Below are 13,149 nucleotides of genomic sequence, written 5' to 3'. Positions count from 1 at the left end.
ATCAGATGCCAGTTGGGCAGGCTAACAGCAGGATCTAACTGCAACAGTGTAGAATTTTCTTATTTTGCATTACGAAGAACATCCATCCTTGGGGGTTACACAGATATGCAGTAGGCGTCCCTTAACCAGCTTAATGATGATTAGGTCAATGGAAGTAGTCACGTGTGCTGGACTAGTGCATTATCGACTGCAGATGTATTGACTTAAGTTCATTAACAAGTTAAACATTTAAATTAAAACAGAACATATTCCTCAGCAAGGCACAGGGGGGCAGTGTTTAATAAACTCAAACTTGACTGACTGTTCCCAATTGCGATGCTAGTTCTTGCGTTAAGAGAAAATCAGCAGCTGGCACAGAAGATCTATCAAAATGTGTCATTGCATATATCAGCTCGGTGGCATAGGGAGTGAGTTAACAAGACAAAGGAAGGCTTAAAAGCTTGGTAGATTAACCCTGCGGAAATCCTTTCCTAGATACCTAACCCAGTGGATGATGCCATAGTAACAGCTTGTTGCATGCCACCCCAATCTCTAAGTGCTGTGAAGTTCCAGGCATTCCAGGCACTTTCCCTGGGTTCGTGTTTCCTTTTGAAAACAAGGCAAAGCAGAGACTGTGGTGTCTTTATGATACATGGTTTGCTTACACATATATACAACCTGAGCCTACAAGGGAGGGTAGGACCCCCTGGATGGTTAAGCCCAGTCAAATCTGACTGTGGGGTGCAGCACTCATCTCCACTTTCAGGCCAAGGGAGCCGGCGTCTGTATGCAGACAGCTTTCCAGGTCATGTGGCCAGCGGCGGAGCAAGTCGATCAGGCACCTGGGGCGGCACACATGCCCTGCTCCCAGGGGCAGGGCCAGCCACCCGCGGGGGAGGGGCAAACTGGAGCAGGATGCTCTGTGGGGCATCCAAGGAGTCTGCCTGTCTCCTCCCACTCAGCTTCCCTACAGCTGAGGGGGAGGTGGCGGGCGAACTGTTTGGGCAGCACAGAGCCTGCGTACGCAGCGTACTCGTCTTCCAGGAAAAATGAAAGGCGCACCCATCAATCCCGATTCCTTCCTCTCCCCTTGCCGCCCCCTCCATTGTTTGCTCCTTCCTGTCCTCTCCTCTGCCTGCCTGCCTGCCTCCTCCAGCCAGGAGTGAGGGGCAACAGCACACCGCCCGTGCGCGGACCGGTGGCGCGCCAAATGTCACCCCCCTCAGGGATGACACTGGGGGCAGACCGCCCCTACCGCACCTCCCTTCTGTCAGCATTTCCCTCCTCCGTTGCTGGATGTGTGAATGTTACATCACATGTCAGTGTTTACTTTCTAGGCTTGGAAAGTCAGTCTTATCTCTTCCGCTGTACTGTACTTTTGTACTTTTCTTTCTCTCTCTCTCTTGGAGAAGAAGTGAGAGGACACCATGATTGCTTTGTCCTGCATATATTGCTTAATAAATACTTAGAATGCACGCACTCATGCTCCACAATCGTTTCTGCTTTACTCTGCTGGTTGAGCATGCACATATCTTTTGATATGTGTCACTAGTGCGCACTGGGACTAATTTGTGAATGTCCTGGGCTGCGCTTCATCAGGAAGATGCCACTGCATGTGGCCAGCATGACTAAACCACTTCTAGTGCAACAGGACAAAGCTACATTCTTGGATTCAAGCAGAAATCAAATATTGTGCTCTGCCTCTCTAGTCTTCCAGTCTGCAGCTTTGCTTCTAGGTCACATTACCAACTTTCAACTATAAGATCTGGCTTTTGTCCTTCTCACTATCTGCGGGAGGGAGTTGAAGGAGGGTCCCCACCAGCCCCCCTCATATGCTGTCTCACACAGAGCCACCTTTCCTTTCCTTACGTAATGATCCATTACCTTTCCTTTGTTTTCCATTAATGGCCCACCACCATTCCTTTGTAACAACAACAACAACAACATTTGTATACCATCCTTCATCTGTATATCTTAGCATGGTTCACAGCTTGAAAATAAAACCACAAAATACATAATGAAAAAGAACAAAAAAACAAAACAATAACTCCTCCTCTCACCCTCTCCCAAAAACACATTTAAAATGGCCCATCACCCAGGCAGTTTACCTAAACACAGGAAGCTAGGCCTGGCTTATATTTTAACACTTGCTGGGTTCAGAGGTTAGAATGGGTCTGGCACCTACAAACTCATAACAAGCTTAAAATTGTGCCACTCTTTTTCATTATATGCTTAAAAAGGTAACTATATAATTAGTGATTCTCATCCATGCTCATATTCCTATTAATAGGCATGGAAAAGTACTTCTAATAAGAAGGGAATGTGACTGGTCTCAAGACTAAAGTGATGAAAAGATAAGAGCTACTCTCCAAATATATTATCAGCATTACACTTTTGAGATCAAATGTCAAGGCGGATTAAACCACTACAGAGGTAGACCAAATATTCTCTGCTTTCTATTTTCCAAGTGAAAATATCATTGTTTGAGCCAGGGTTTCTCAAACTTGGTTCTCCAACTGTTTTTTTGGAATACATTTTCCATCATCCCTAAACACCGGTCCTGCTAGCTAGGGATGGTGAGAGTTGTAGTCCAACAACAGCTGGAGACCCAAGTTTGGGAAACTCTGGTCTAAGCTTATCTAGTGCCAACTCTCATTCACCCCTTATTTTGAAAACCCCAGCTTCAGAGGAGGAGAGTCTGCTGGACCAGGTTAGTGGCCCACGTAGCCTCAGCATCCTGTTCTCATTGTGGCCAACCAGATGCCTGTGAGAAGCTTGAAACACGTTATCATTAGAAAGCATTTCTGACCCCCCTTCTAGGACCTGGAGTGCATTGAGAGTAGTAGAACAGAAAGCTCAGAGGTTTTAAGGTTAATTTGAATCACAACAAATGTGCAGTTGCCAAAGATGGTGTTTTGTATGGACAAAATTTTGAAAATAATGGAGCGGGGGTGGGGGTGGGGGGCTTGTGTGCTTTGCTCCGGAATCAGGATTATAGACTTGCAAAAAAAAAAAAAAAGGTTTGGTGAGAGGAATAGAAATGAAACCCTGTAAAGCTGACCTGAAAAGTGAAATAGCCCAGGTGGGGCTTGGTAGCTTGGGAAATAGGTGTGTGATGCCTCAGCGGCAGTAGGCCTCAGGTGAGGGTCAGATGCCTCGTAAAGTATATAACAGAAAGACCGTCCTGGCCAGGCGACTTAGTAAGAACCCTTCTTGTTATCTGCTTCTTGGCTGCCCACCTGACAGGCAGCTTGATAGAAGTCACATCCATAGTATGCTTGAAATAAGGGCCGACTGTTTTCAGGTAGTGAAAAGAGAATATTCAACTGGGATAAACAGCCTTGTGGTTAACTGGTTATACCTTGGTTTCACAAAGCACTGCCTAGCTTGAATGGTTAAGCCCAATCAATGCCACAGAAAATGTTCCAGAATCTTGGTAACCACCTGACTTATTGTAACAATGAGCTGAACATCAGAAGGTTTTCAGAGCTCTTTAAGATTTAATTTCGTCAGCAGTTTATGCTTCCCTACATCAATCATGCTGAAAAGGTGTCTAGACAGGTTATCGGCAACTATGAGGGTGTGCCAGGCACATGCTGTGCCTAACAATTGTGTCAAATTCATTACACTGAAGGAGCCAACATCTTGGTGGCACTCAGCAGAACTCATCAAGATTATTACGAGGACGAGTTTTTCTTTATGATCAAACGTGCAAAAGAACCCAATGCGTACCAACAGGCCCTCTTGCTACGGTGTCTCACTTTGTTCAGTCGCTTGCTCCTTAGCACTAGTTGCCTAATGCAAGCCATATTCATGCAAAAGGCTCACACACTGATTCGATGTATGAGCCATGCCGCACCGATTGGCCTTGCCTCTGATGTCTGACGTGCTGATCTGCTCTGCTCATTGATGTCCACGTGTATAGGGTGAATATCTGCAGCAAGGAGGCCTTTCTGTGTTCAGCTGCATATGCAAAGCCATACATGTGATTTGGAACCTTTCTCTGACATATTTCTGCCTGGGCTTTAAGATATTCATCTGCTCAGTGGTCAGAGAGTCAGTGTGGTGTAGTGGTTAAGAGTGGTAGACTTGTAATCTGGTGAACCGGGTTCGCGTCTCCGCTCCTCCACATGCAGCTGCTGGGTGACCTTGGGCTTGTCACACTTCTCTGAAGTCTCTCAGCCCCACTCACCTCACAGAGTGTTTGTTGTGGGGGAGGAAGGGAAAGGAGAAGGTTAACCACTTTGAGACTCCTTCTGGTAGTGATAAAGTGGGATATCAAATTCAAACTCTAATATGGGTCACTACCAGGAAGACAGCCTTTTCAGTGGTGGTGCCCCATCTATGGAATGCCTTCTCCAGAGAGCCTCCTATGGCACCTGTCTTTTACTTGCCAGGTTAAAATCCTCAGGTATTTTGATTGTATCCTCCACCCTATATTGAAAACCTCCCCATCTCTAAACTTGCTCCTGCGTAGGCGAATACAGGATTTCAGCCTAAGTGTAACCATTTATGGAGGACTCTTGCTACCCTAAATAAAGAGTTTACATGCTTCATTACTACTACACTGTAAGGTTATTTATTTGTTTAGCTAGTGTTGCACCTGTTTTCTATAATTTACATGCAGAGCAGATGGGATAGTAGAAATCTAAAATTTCCCTTCCATCCCTACTGTGGGATTAAAAAAATACTTTTTGATAGATAAATGTTCGACTTACATACTTAGCAAAGATTTTAGTGAATTTCTCATTATTCCTTTGGCAAAAGGATAGTCATGATGCAGCGAAAGGTAATGGGTAGGTAGCAGCTGCAGGAACGTTGCAAGATACAAACAACTCTCTATGCATAAGCAATGCCATGGAGATGGAAATGAAGGGAGCAGGAGAAGTACACATTTCCGTTTTGTTCTCCAAAAGCAAAAAAGAAAAAAAAAACCAAGCTTAACACAAGATGTTCTTCTGCCTGAGGCTGAGCCACTGCCTCCTCCTTCCTGCTCCTTTTCCTTTCTTTGTCCTGCTGCAACAGCATAGGCATACCGAGTCTTTGTAGGCCTCATACCCAGCAATGGTTTGCTCCAAGGAAGGAACATACAAAACATAGGGTCCTTTGAGAGTAGGGCATTGTGGGCGAGGTTGCCCCCAAAGAGTGCTTGGTTTACTGCTGGTTTGCCACAGTGGTAAAAATAAATAAATCCTATTTAAACTTTAATGGCAGTAACATAAAGGTAAAGGTAAAGGTAAAGGTAAAGGGACCCCTGACAATTAAGTCCAGTCATGAACGACTCTGGGGTTGTGGCGCTCATCTCGCTTTACAGAGCCGGCGTTTGTCCGCTTCCACAGACAGTTTTTCCAGGTCATGTGGCCAGCATGACTAAGCCGCTTCTGGTGAACCAGCAGCACCACCAGAGTGGTACCTATTTATCTACTTGCACTGTGTGCTTTCAAACTGCTAGGTTGGCTGGAGCTGGGACAGAACAACCCATCATGGGGATTCGAACTGCCGACCTTTTGATCAGCAAGCCCAAGCGGCACAGTGGTTTAACCCACAGCGCCACCGGCGTCCCATAGCAGTAACATACCTGAATGTAAAATGCAATGCTGTACTTCTGAAGTTAGCTTTTGAAATGGTTGCCATTTTTTGAGCTCCGCTGCATCTTTTTCACTCTACACTCATGCGAGGAAAGCTTTTGTTAAATTTTAGGTCATGAAGCTTTCTAGAGGGGTTCCAGCATGTTTGAGCTGGAGCTGAAAAAGTGTGTGGGGGGGGGGGAGAAAACCTTGGAGGCAAAAAGATCTGGCTGCTTCTGGTTAAGAGCTCTTGCACACATTTGCATCCCTCCAGGGACAAGGAGTTTCTCAATCTGAGCCAGAAAAATGTATTATTTAACAATCTATTTCTATCTTTGGGAATTTGTAGGACAGCCTGTTGTACTCCTTTTCTTTTGTTTACTATAGGGAATCTCAAATTCTTTAGCGTGGAGTTATGAATGTGTTAGGACTACAATGAAATGCACCTGTAATGTTATATATGCCTCTGTTGCCATACGTAGATTAATCATATACAGTGGTACAGTCATACCCTGGGTTATGAATGCTGCAGGTTGTGTGTTTTCGGGTTATGGACCGCGCCAAACCCAGAAGTACCGGAATGGGTTACTCCTGGGTTTCGGAGCTCCTGCATGTGCAGAAGCGCAAAATGACATCACGCGCATGTGCAGAAGCATCGAATTGCGTCACACGCGTGAGCAGATGTGGCGCTTCAGGCTGAGAATGCTGTGGGTTGTGAACGTGCCTCCCGCACGGATCACGTTCGCAACTGGAGGTATGACTGTACCTTGGTTCTCAAATGCCTTAGTTCTCAAACGCCTTGGTTCTCAAATGCCAAAAACCCAAAGTAAGTGTTCCGGTTTTCAAACATTTTTCGGAAGCCGAACATCTGATGCGGCTGTTGGCTATTGTTTCCAGGGCACCTGCACTAATCAGAAGCTGCACCTTGGTTTTTGAACATTTCGGAAGTCAAACGGACTTCAGGAACGAAGTCCTGAACCAAGGTACCACTGTATATGATTAAGCTACGTATGGCTATTTATTTTGCAATTTTTTTTGTTAATTTGTTTTTGTGACTGTGTGGAACCCATTTCAGCTACTGATTGATTGATTTTGTGACTGTAGAAATAGATAAAAGCCCCCCATCCAAACAATGACTATCATCAGTGTAGATAAGAAAATAATAATACTGTCTTTTTTTTATACTACATTGATTATTGCTTTTATTTTATGGACCAATGGTCTCGTTAGATAGTAGAATTCATGTTAATTGCTGTTTTCAAGGTTGTTTTTAAAAGTCTGGAACGGATTAATCCGTTTTGCATTACTTTCTATGGGAAAGCGTGCCTTGGTTTTGGAACGCTTTGATTTTGGAACGGACTTCTGGAACGGATTAAGTTTGAGAACTAAGGTACCACTGTAACTGCATCATGATTCATCTGCTTTTGTTACTTAGTTTCAATAGATGAAAGTTCCATTTTCCAAATCTTGGTTTGGACGTGTCGTTTTGGGTCACACCTCACTTGTGCACATTTAGAACAGTGTGCATTGCCTTTACAGAAGAAAAAAGATTTAGTTCCTCTCTATGAGGTGGTTGTATGGGTGGCTTGGTGAGTTGAGGATACACACAGGATCCATTCAGACACTCCTAGCATTGGGGTTAGGGCGAAGCTTTGGCCATCAGTCACATGGCCTTAAGGAAATGGCTTACAGAAAGTAAAGGAGCCTGTGAACAGAGGAAAGTTGCCTTATTCTGAGTCAGACTATTGGCTCATTTAGCTCAATATTGCTTACACTGATTGGCACAGGCTCTCCACTATTCCAGAATGGATACATTCTCAGCCCTCCTCAGAGATGCAGGGGATTGAACCAGCAACCTTTTCCATGCAAAGCAGATGCTCTTCAACTGAGCTATGGCCCTGCCCTGTTTATTCATTGGGGGCCTTGTATGGAACTCTCACTCCCAGGGCTCAAGAGGTGTGGCCTGGTGTCATAGCTCAGGGACTCCATCATTTCCTGGAAACTGTAAAAAATGGCCTTTGAAGACAGATTCCTTGTCAGTTTGCATTTCTTAGTACAGAAAGTATTGATGTGTAAAGATTTTTCCTATTCTAATTAGTTCAAGAGGGTTCTGGAAGCTTCTCTGTGTGAAAGAAACAAGCAGAAGTTTCATGATGTTTGGGTTATTCCTTCAGAGAAGCTGAGTACAGCTGGCTTAAAGTGGTTCTCTTATCTTTTCTGTCAAGGTCATGCTGACTATAAAAGAAAGGCCAGAAAGAGCCTGGGTTTCACTTCTCTTTCTATATCCTTTCCTTCTGGTGTGGTGTTCTGTACATAGTGTTAAGGTTTAGACTTATTACAAGTTATTGTAAGTTTAAGTTAAATCTGCTGCAACTGGATTTCTTATGGACAGTGCCAATCCTGAATGTATTGGATTTGTGACCATTATGTTCATTTGCCTTCAGAAGCAGTAAAGCTCTGCTGGATGAAATACAGTTGCCTTTGGTCTATTTTGGGGGGGAATGCTGCAACGTGTTTAAGTTTTTACTCTGTTAACTATATATTGGAATCTACCCTGGATCAATATTGAGTAGAATTTCATGACAGTCCTGATAGTATAAATGCAGAATCTTGCTTGAAGCCGGGAAGGAGCTTCAGAGGAATGGTTCTCAATTGTAAGGCATCAAAACTGGATAAATTCATATTGATAAGAATGTTCTGCAAAACTGCTCTGGTATAAATCAGTGGTTCGGAAAGGGTGTGGTTTGCCACACTGGTGACATGTGGCAGGTTAGGATGGTAAATGTGGTGGGAAGATTCCAGGACAATCAGCATTATATTTTGGGAATGATTTATCTTCTTATGTAGCTGCATTGTTTTATACTTTCTGGATTTCTCAGATCATATTATAAAGTACTTGTTCTATGTTATAAAGTTCTATGTTATAAATCAAGCACTGCTAGAAATTGTTTCTTTTTGTTTTCCAAAGTATTTCTTATCAATTAAAAAAAATGGTGTGGCGTGAGCAAATTTTTATTCAGGCCCAGAGAAAAAAGTTTGAGAAACCACTGGAATGGAGTTTATTATCTATTTATTTTTGCTTTGCATACAAGACCGACTCTCAAAGTGGTTTACAATCAAATCAACATATATCAATAGCACATTTAATACAATTAAAATTCAATTACGTAAGGTATCTAATTCAGATAAATCTCCATTCTTCAGTAATAAATTCAAATGTAAACCTTTCTCCCACAGAGATTTATTCTTATTTTTGCAAAAGACAGACTTCAGTAGACCATTCTAAACCCTAAAAAACTTTTAAAGGTTATTGTTTTAAGCAATATTTATCCCAAAGGATATAATTGAGCTCGTAAGTTAGCTCCCGGCACTTTATTCATTATTAAATGTTAAATGACATCTTCAAATGTAATACACTCGCTGTTTCTGCAAAAATCTAGCTATAGTAATTATTTTCCCAAAGGCAAAAATTGTCAAAACTCAAAAAACATTTCTTTAATTTTTAAGGGCCAGTTTTGTTTTGTTTTAAATAGAGCTGTTCAATAATGGACAGTTGACAAAAACACAAACATCTTCGTTTTAATTTTCAGCCTGATATTTTACAGTTACAGCTAGAGCTGACATTTTCGTACTGTGTGGATTTTCTCCATCATATCCCCATCACTCATAATGACTTTGAAATTGTTTAAATTACATTAAAGTCTGATTCATTCTCTTTTCTCCTATTCAGGCCCTCATCTCTCAGGCTTATAGCAGAGTTGCACTGAAAGGTAATGAAATATCCTTCCGTGACTTTTATTTTTCATTTTTAACAGAAGTTAGCTACAAAATAAGCAGAATGACCTGAAAACCGAGCATTTGTTCTCAAGATCTGCATGAGTTCAGCCCCTTGCAGAGCTGCACACGACTATCCTCTTAAGGGCCCAATGTGGCCACATCTGCAGATAAACCATTGCTTTGTCTAGACCTAGCCTAGCTACAGATGCTTCCAGATCAGACCTTGGTCTTTGCAGGGGAAGCTGTATAATGTAAGTCGTACCTACCTGGTACACCACTCTCTTGCAACTATCTCTACCTGATGTGTTCCCTGAATTCCACTCCATGTGAATAGATACTTTGCCAGTAAATATATGCCTTGGTTTTTCAGAAGTTTCTTTCTGCATAGCTTCTTGAAGACCAGGCTCATGGCTCCTGAATTTCCTTGTCAATTCCAGTCCACAGTGTTGCAGATACTCAAGTTTGGTTTAGAAAGACCCATTAATAATCCAGTTGGTGAAACTCACTCATCACTAGGTAGAAAAACTTGGAGGACAATATATGCACTAGGTAGAAAATCTTAGATGGACAATATATGCACTTTGAGCCAATGTTTTGCAATGAAGTCAGGTCCGGATATATTGCTGTCTACCCATCTTTCATCGAGATTTCCACCTGTGAAATCAAGAGGAGTATTTAGATGCTGGACAAGGTTGAACTCTCTAGTTTTAGCTCAGGGGTTTGCAGCAGGCCATGGAGGCAATTCAGCAGGCAATTCACCATCCCCTACACACTAAGAGAAACATGAGAAACCTATTGTCTTGTTAGGGCAGATCATTGTCAATGTATTCCACTGTTATATGGCATGGCCTTTAGATGCATGTTTCCCATGCCCTGTTTGTGAGTCTCCCAGAATCATCGGGCTGCCCAGGTTGGAAGCAGAATCTGAGCTAGATGGGCCCTTGGCCCAAGCCATCAGAGCTCTACTTGTGTTCAATTTTCAATTAAGAGGCAAAGGAGCAAGATGTTACTTAAACAGAGATTTGTTTATTTTCATTTATTTGTTGCTTGCTACAAAACATTGTCTCAAACTGACAAAAAAGAGAAAGCATGCAATACCAAATTTGAAATAAATCAGAAGATAAAAGAACACAACTAACTAAAAGTGCTTGTTCTGCAGTAACTTAACAGGGACACATCCTATTCCACTCGACTAAAAGATAAACAACAATTGAAAGCAAAATGTGTGGGTGAGCAGGAATTTCTTTGCCCGGTATCCAAAGGCTGATAATGGTGGTACTGGGTGCACCTCTCTAATGAGAGCATCCTGCATTTTGGAGCCACCACTGAGAAGGCCCTATCTCATGTGGTCACCCTCTGCACCTCCCTCAGAGGGGCAAAAGAAATAGTTCCTCAGATGCCAAATGCAGGCCCTGGGTAGGTTCATGCAGGGAGAGGTGCTCCCTCAGGTATTTGGATCCAGAGCCACATAAGGATTTGTAACTTAAAACCAGTACTTTGAATTGAGCCCTGACACTAATTGGCAGCCAATGTAGTCAGGCCAGGAGTGACAATGGCTCAGACCTCCTTGTTCCTGTCAACAACCTGGCCAAATAATTCTGTACTAGCTGAACTGTCTTCAATGGTGGACTCTCAAATAACACATTGCAGTAATCTAACCTCGACGTTAGCAGATAATAATAATAAGAATAAGAATAAGAATAAGAAGAAGAAGAAGAAGGAGAAGAAGAAGAAGAGTTTGGATTTTATATCCCACCTTTCACTCCCTTTAAGGAGTCTCAAAGTGGCTAACATTCTCCTTTCCCTTCCTCCCCCACAACAAACACTCTGTGAGGTGAGTGGGACTGAGACACTTCAAAGAAGTGTGATTGGCCCAAGGTTACCCAGCAGCTGCATGTGGAGGAGCAGAGACGCGAACCCAGTTCCCCAGATTACAAAACTACCGCTCTTAACCACTACACCGCACTGGCTTCCCCAGCCACTCTGGGCGGCTTCCAACAAAATATTAAAAATGCAATAAAACATCAGACATTAAAAACTTCCCTAAACACGGCTGCCTTCAGATGTCTTCTAAAAGTCAGATAGTTGTTCATTTCCTTGACATCTGATGGGAGGGTGTTCCATGGGGTGGGCACCACTACCGAGAAGGCCCTCTGTAGACAAGCTAGGTTCTCTGTCCAATCAAGTTGAACTGGGCCACCAGCCAAAGCTGATGGAAGGTACACAGTGCCACCAGTGCTATTTTTTTCTAGAAAAGGAGGTGCCAGATCGCACCATGAACTTCTCCGTTGTTCTCTTAGAATGGCAATGGTGCCCACCTGAGCGGTGGCGGAGCTGAGCTCCCGTGAACTCTGGCTGAAAAAAAGCCCTGAGTGCCAGTAAGGCCACTTGTGTCTCCAATGACAATGGTGGATCCAGAAGTATCCCAAACTGTGCACCTGCTCCTTTAATTAAACAGCAGCATCTAATTAGCATATATTAATCATGCAAGCCGATGCAAGAAGGCTCATGCCACAATATATCAGTTTGTTGCTCAATGCCATTACTTTCTTTCTGCTGAAGACCAACATCGTTCCTTTCTGAGAATTATCCTTCAGAAAGATCTCTGACAGCAGAGACTGAAAATATTCAGCTGTCATGGTTGGGCATAATGCGTGCAGCAAGCAAACCTGACCCAAGCCCGCCAAAGCAAATAATTCTCATGGACCTTCAACACCACTTACAGCAATCAATATGTTTGTACAAGCAGCCTGACAAGATTGCTGAGCAGTTTTCCAATCTATAACGGACGAGCCAGGTACTTGACAGAATAGTCGTCCTTGCCCGCACCAGGATTTTCAGACATTTCATTGTCCATCTTCCACAGAGAAGAATGCAATGCACTGCTCTCATTTCGAAACTGTAGTCAGTTGGACAAAATTATGCATGCTGAACACATCTCTCCAGAGATACAAAGAAATGTGGCTGCTCTTGCTTGATCTTAAGTAGGTGGGAATAATCCCAGTGGCATTTTTATATTAGGAAACCCCATTATTTCAACATGCCTTTGATTACAGTGCAGAAGCTAACGATCTGTATAATTCTTCCACTGAAATGGGTAGGAGTTAAAAGTACTTAACAGTGTTCAGTGCCGGCATTATTCAAATGAAGCTGCCTTACACCGAGACAGTGCTGAGCCACGTTTAAGGGACACTTAACACACATCTGAATAACACGCCTTCCCCAAAAGAATCTTGGAATTAAGTTTGTTAAGGGTGCTGGGTATTGCGACTCTGTGCATCGCAAACTACAGCTCCCAGGGTTCCTTGGGATAAACCATGTGCTTTAAATGTGTGAAATGTGCTTTTAAGCGTGTAGTGCAGATGTGACCTTGGTTTGCTTAGGCAAGTATTCATACTCTGACTGGTGGACGCTCTCCAAGGACTTGCATCAGAGGTGGGGAACTGGATCCGCCCAGTGAGCAGCAGATGGCCAGGCCTGGAAAGTGGTTGGCAAGCCATGCACAGGGCCAGACAAATTCCGGAGGCTTTGCAAATCCCCTTTTGACCAAGCCACAGGTTTTCCTGCCCCACACATGATGTGAAATGGGCTGTTGGATGGAGGGCAAGTGGGTGTGGCTTGGTCAAAATGGCCTCACAGTCCAAACTGGGAGGGGAGCTGATGGGCTGAATTAAGTCTGAGGGCTGGAGGTTCCACACCATTGCCTTACATGATGCTCACACCCAGCCTAAGAGCCTAACCTGGCAATTACATTCGGAATGCACTATATCTGCTCTATCCACTGAGCCACAGGCAGGAGACAGGCACCTCAGACCCAGGGGCTGAA

General features: G+C 43.5%; 1 long non-coding RNA gene across 1 annotated transcript in view; it reads right to left on the bottom strand.

Moving 5' to 3' along the window:
- The window catches only part of LOC310770361, a 334,814-nt gene that overhangs the window by 304,005 nt on the left and 17,660 nt on the right, over positions 1-13,149 (bottom strand). The gene's annotated exons all lie outside the window — the stretch shown is intronic.

This window comes from Podarcis filfolensis (genome assembly GCF_964270895.1).
Source record: "Podarcis filfolensis genome assembly, chromosome: 9".
Taxonomy (NCBI): Eukaryota; Metazoa; Chordata; class Lepidosauria; order Squamata; family Lacertidae; genus Podarcis; species Podarcis filfolensis.
This window is presented reverse-complemented; position numbering and strand designations above follow the sequence as displayed.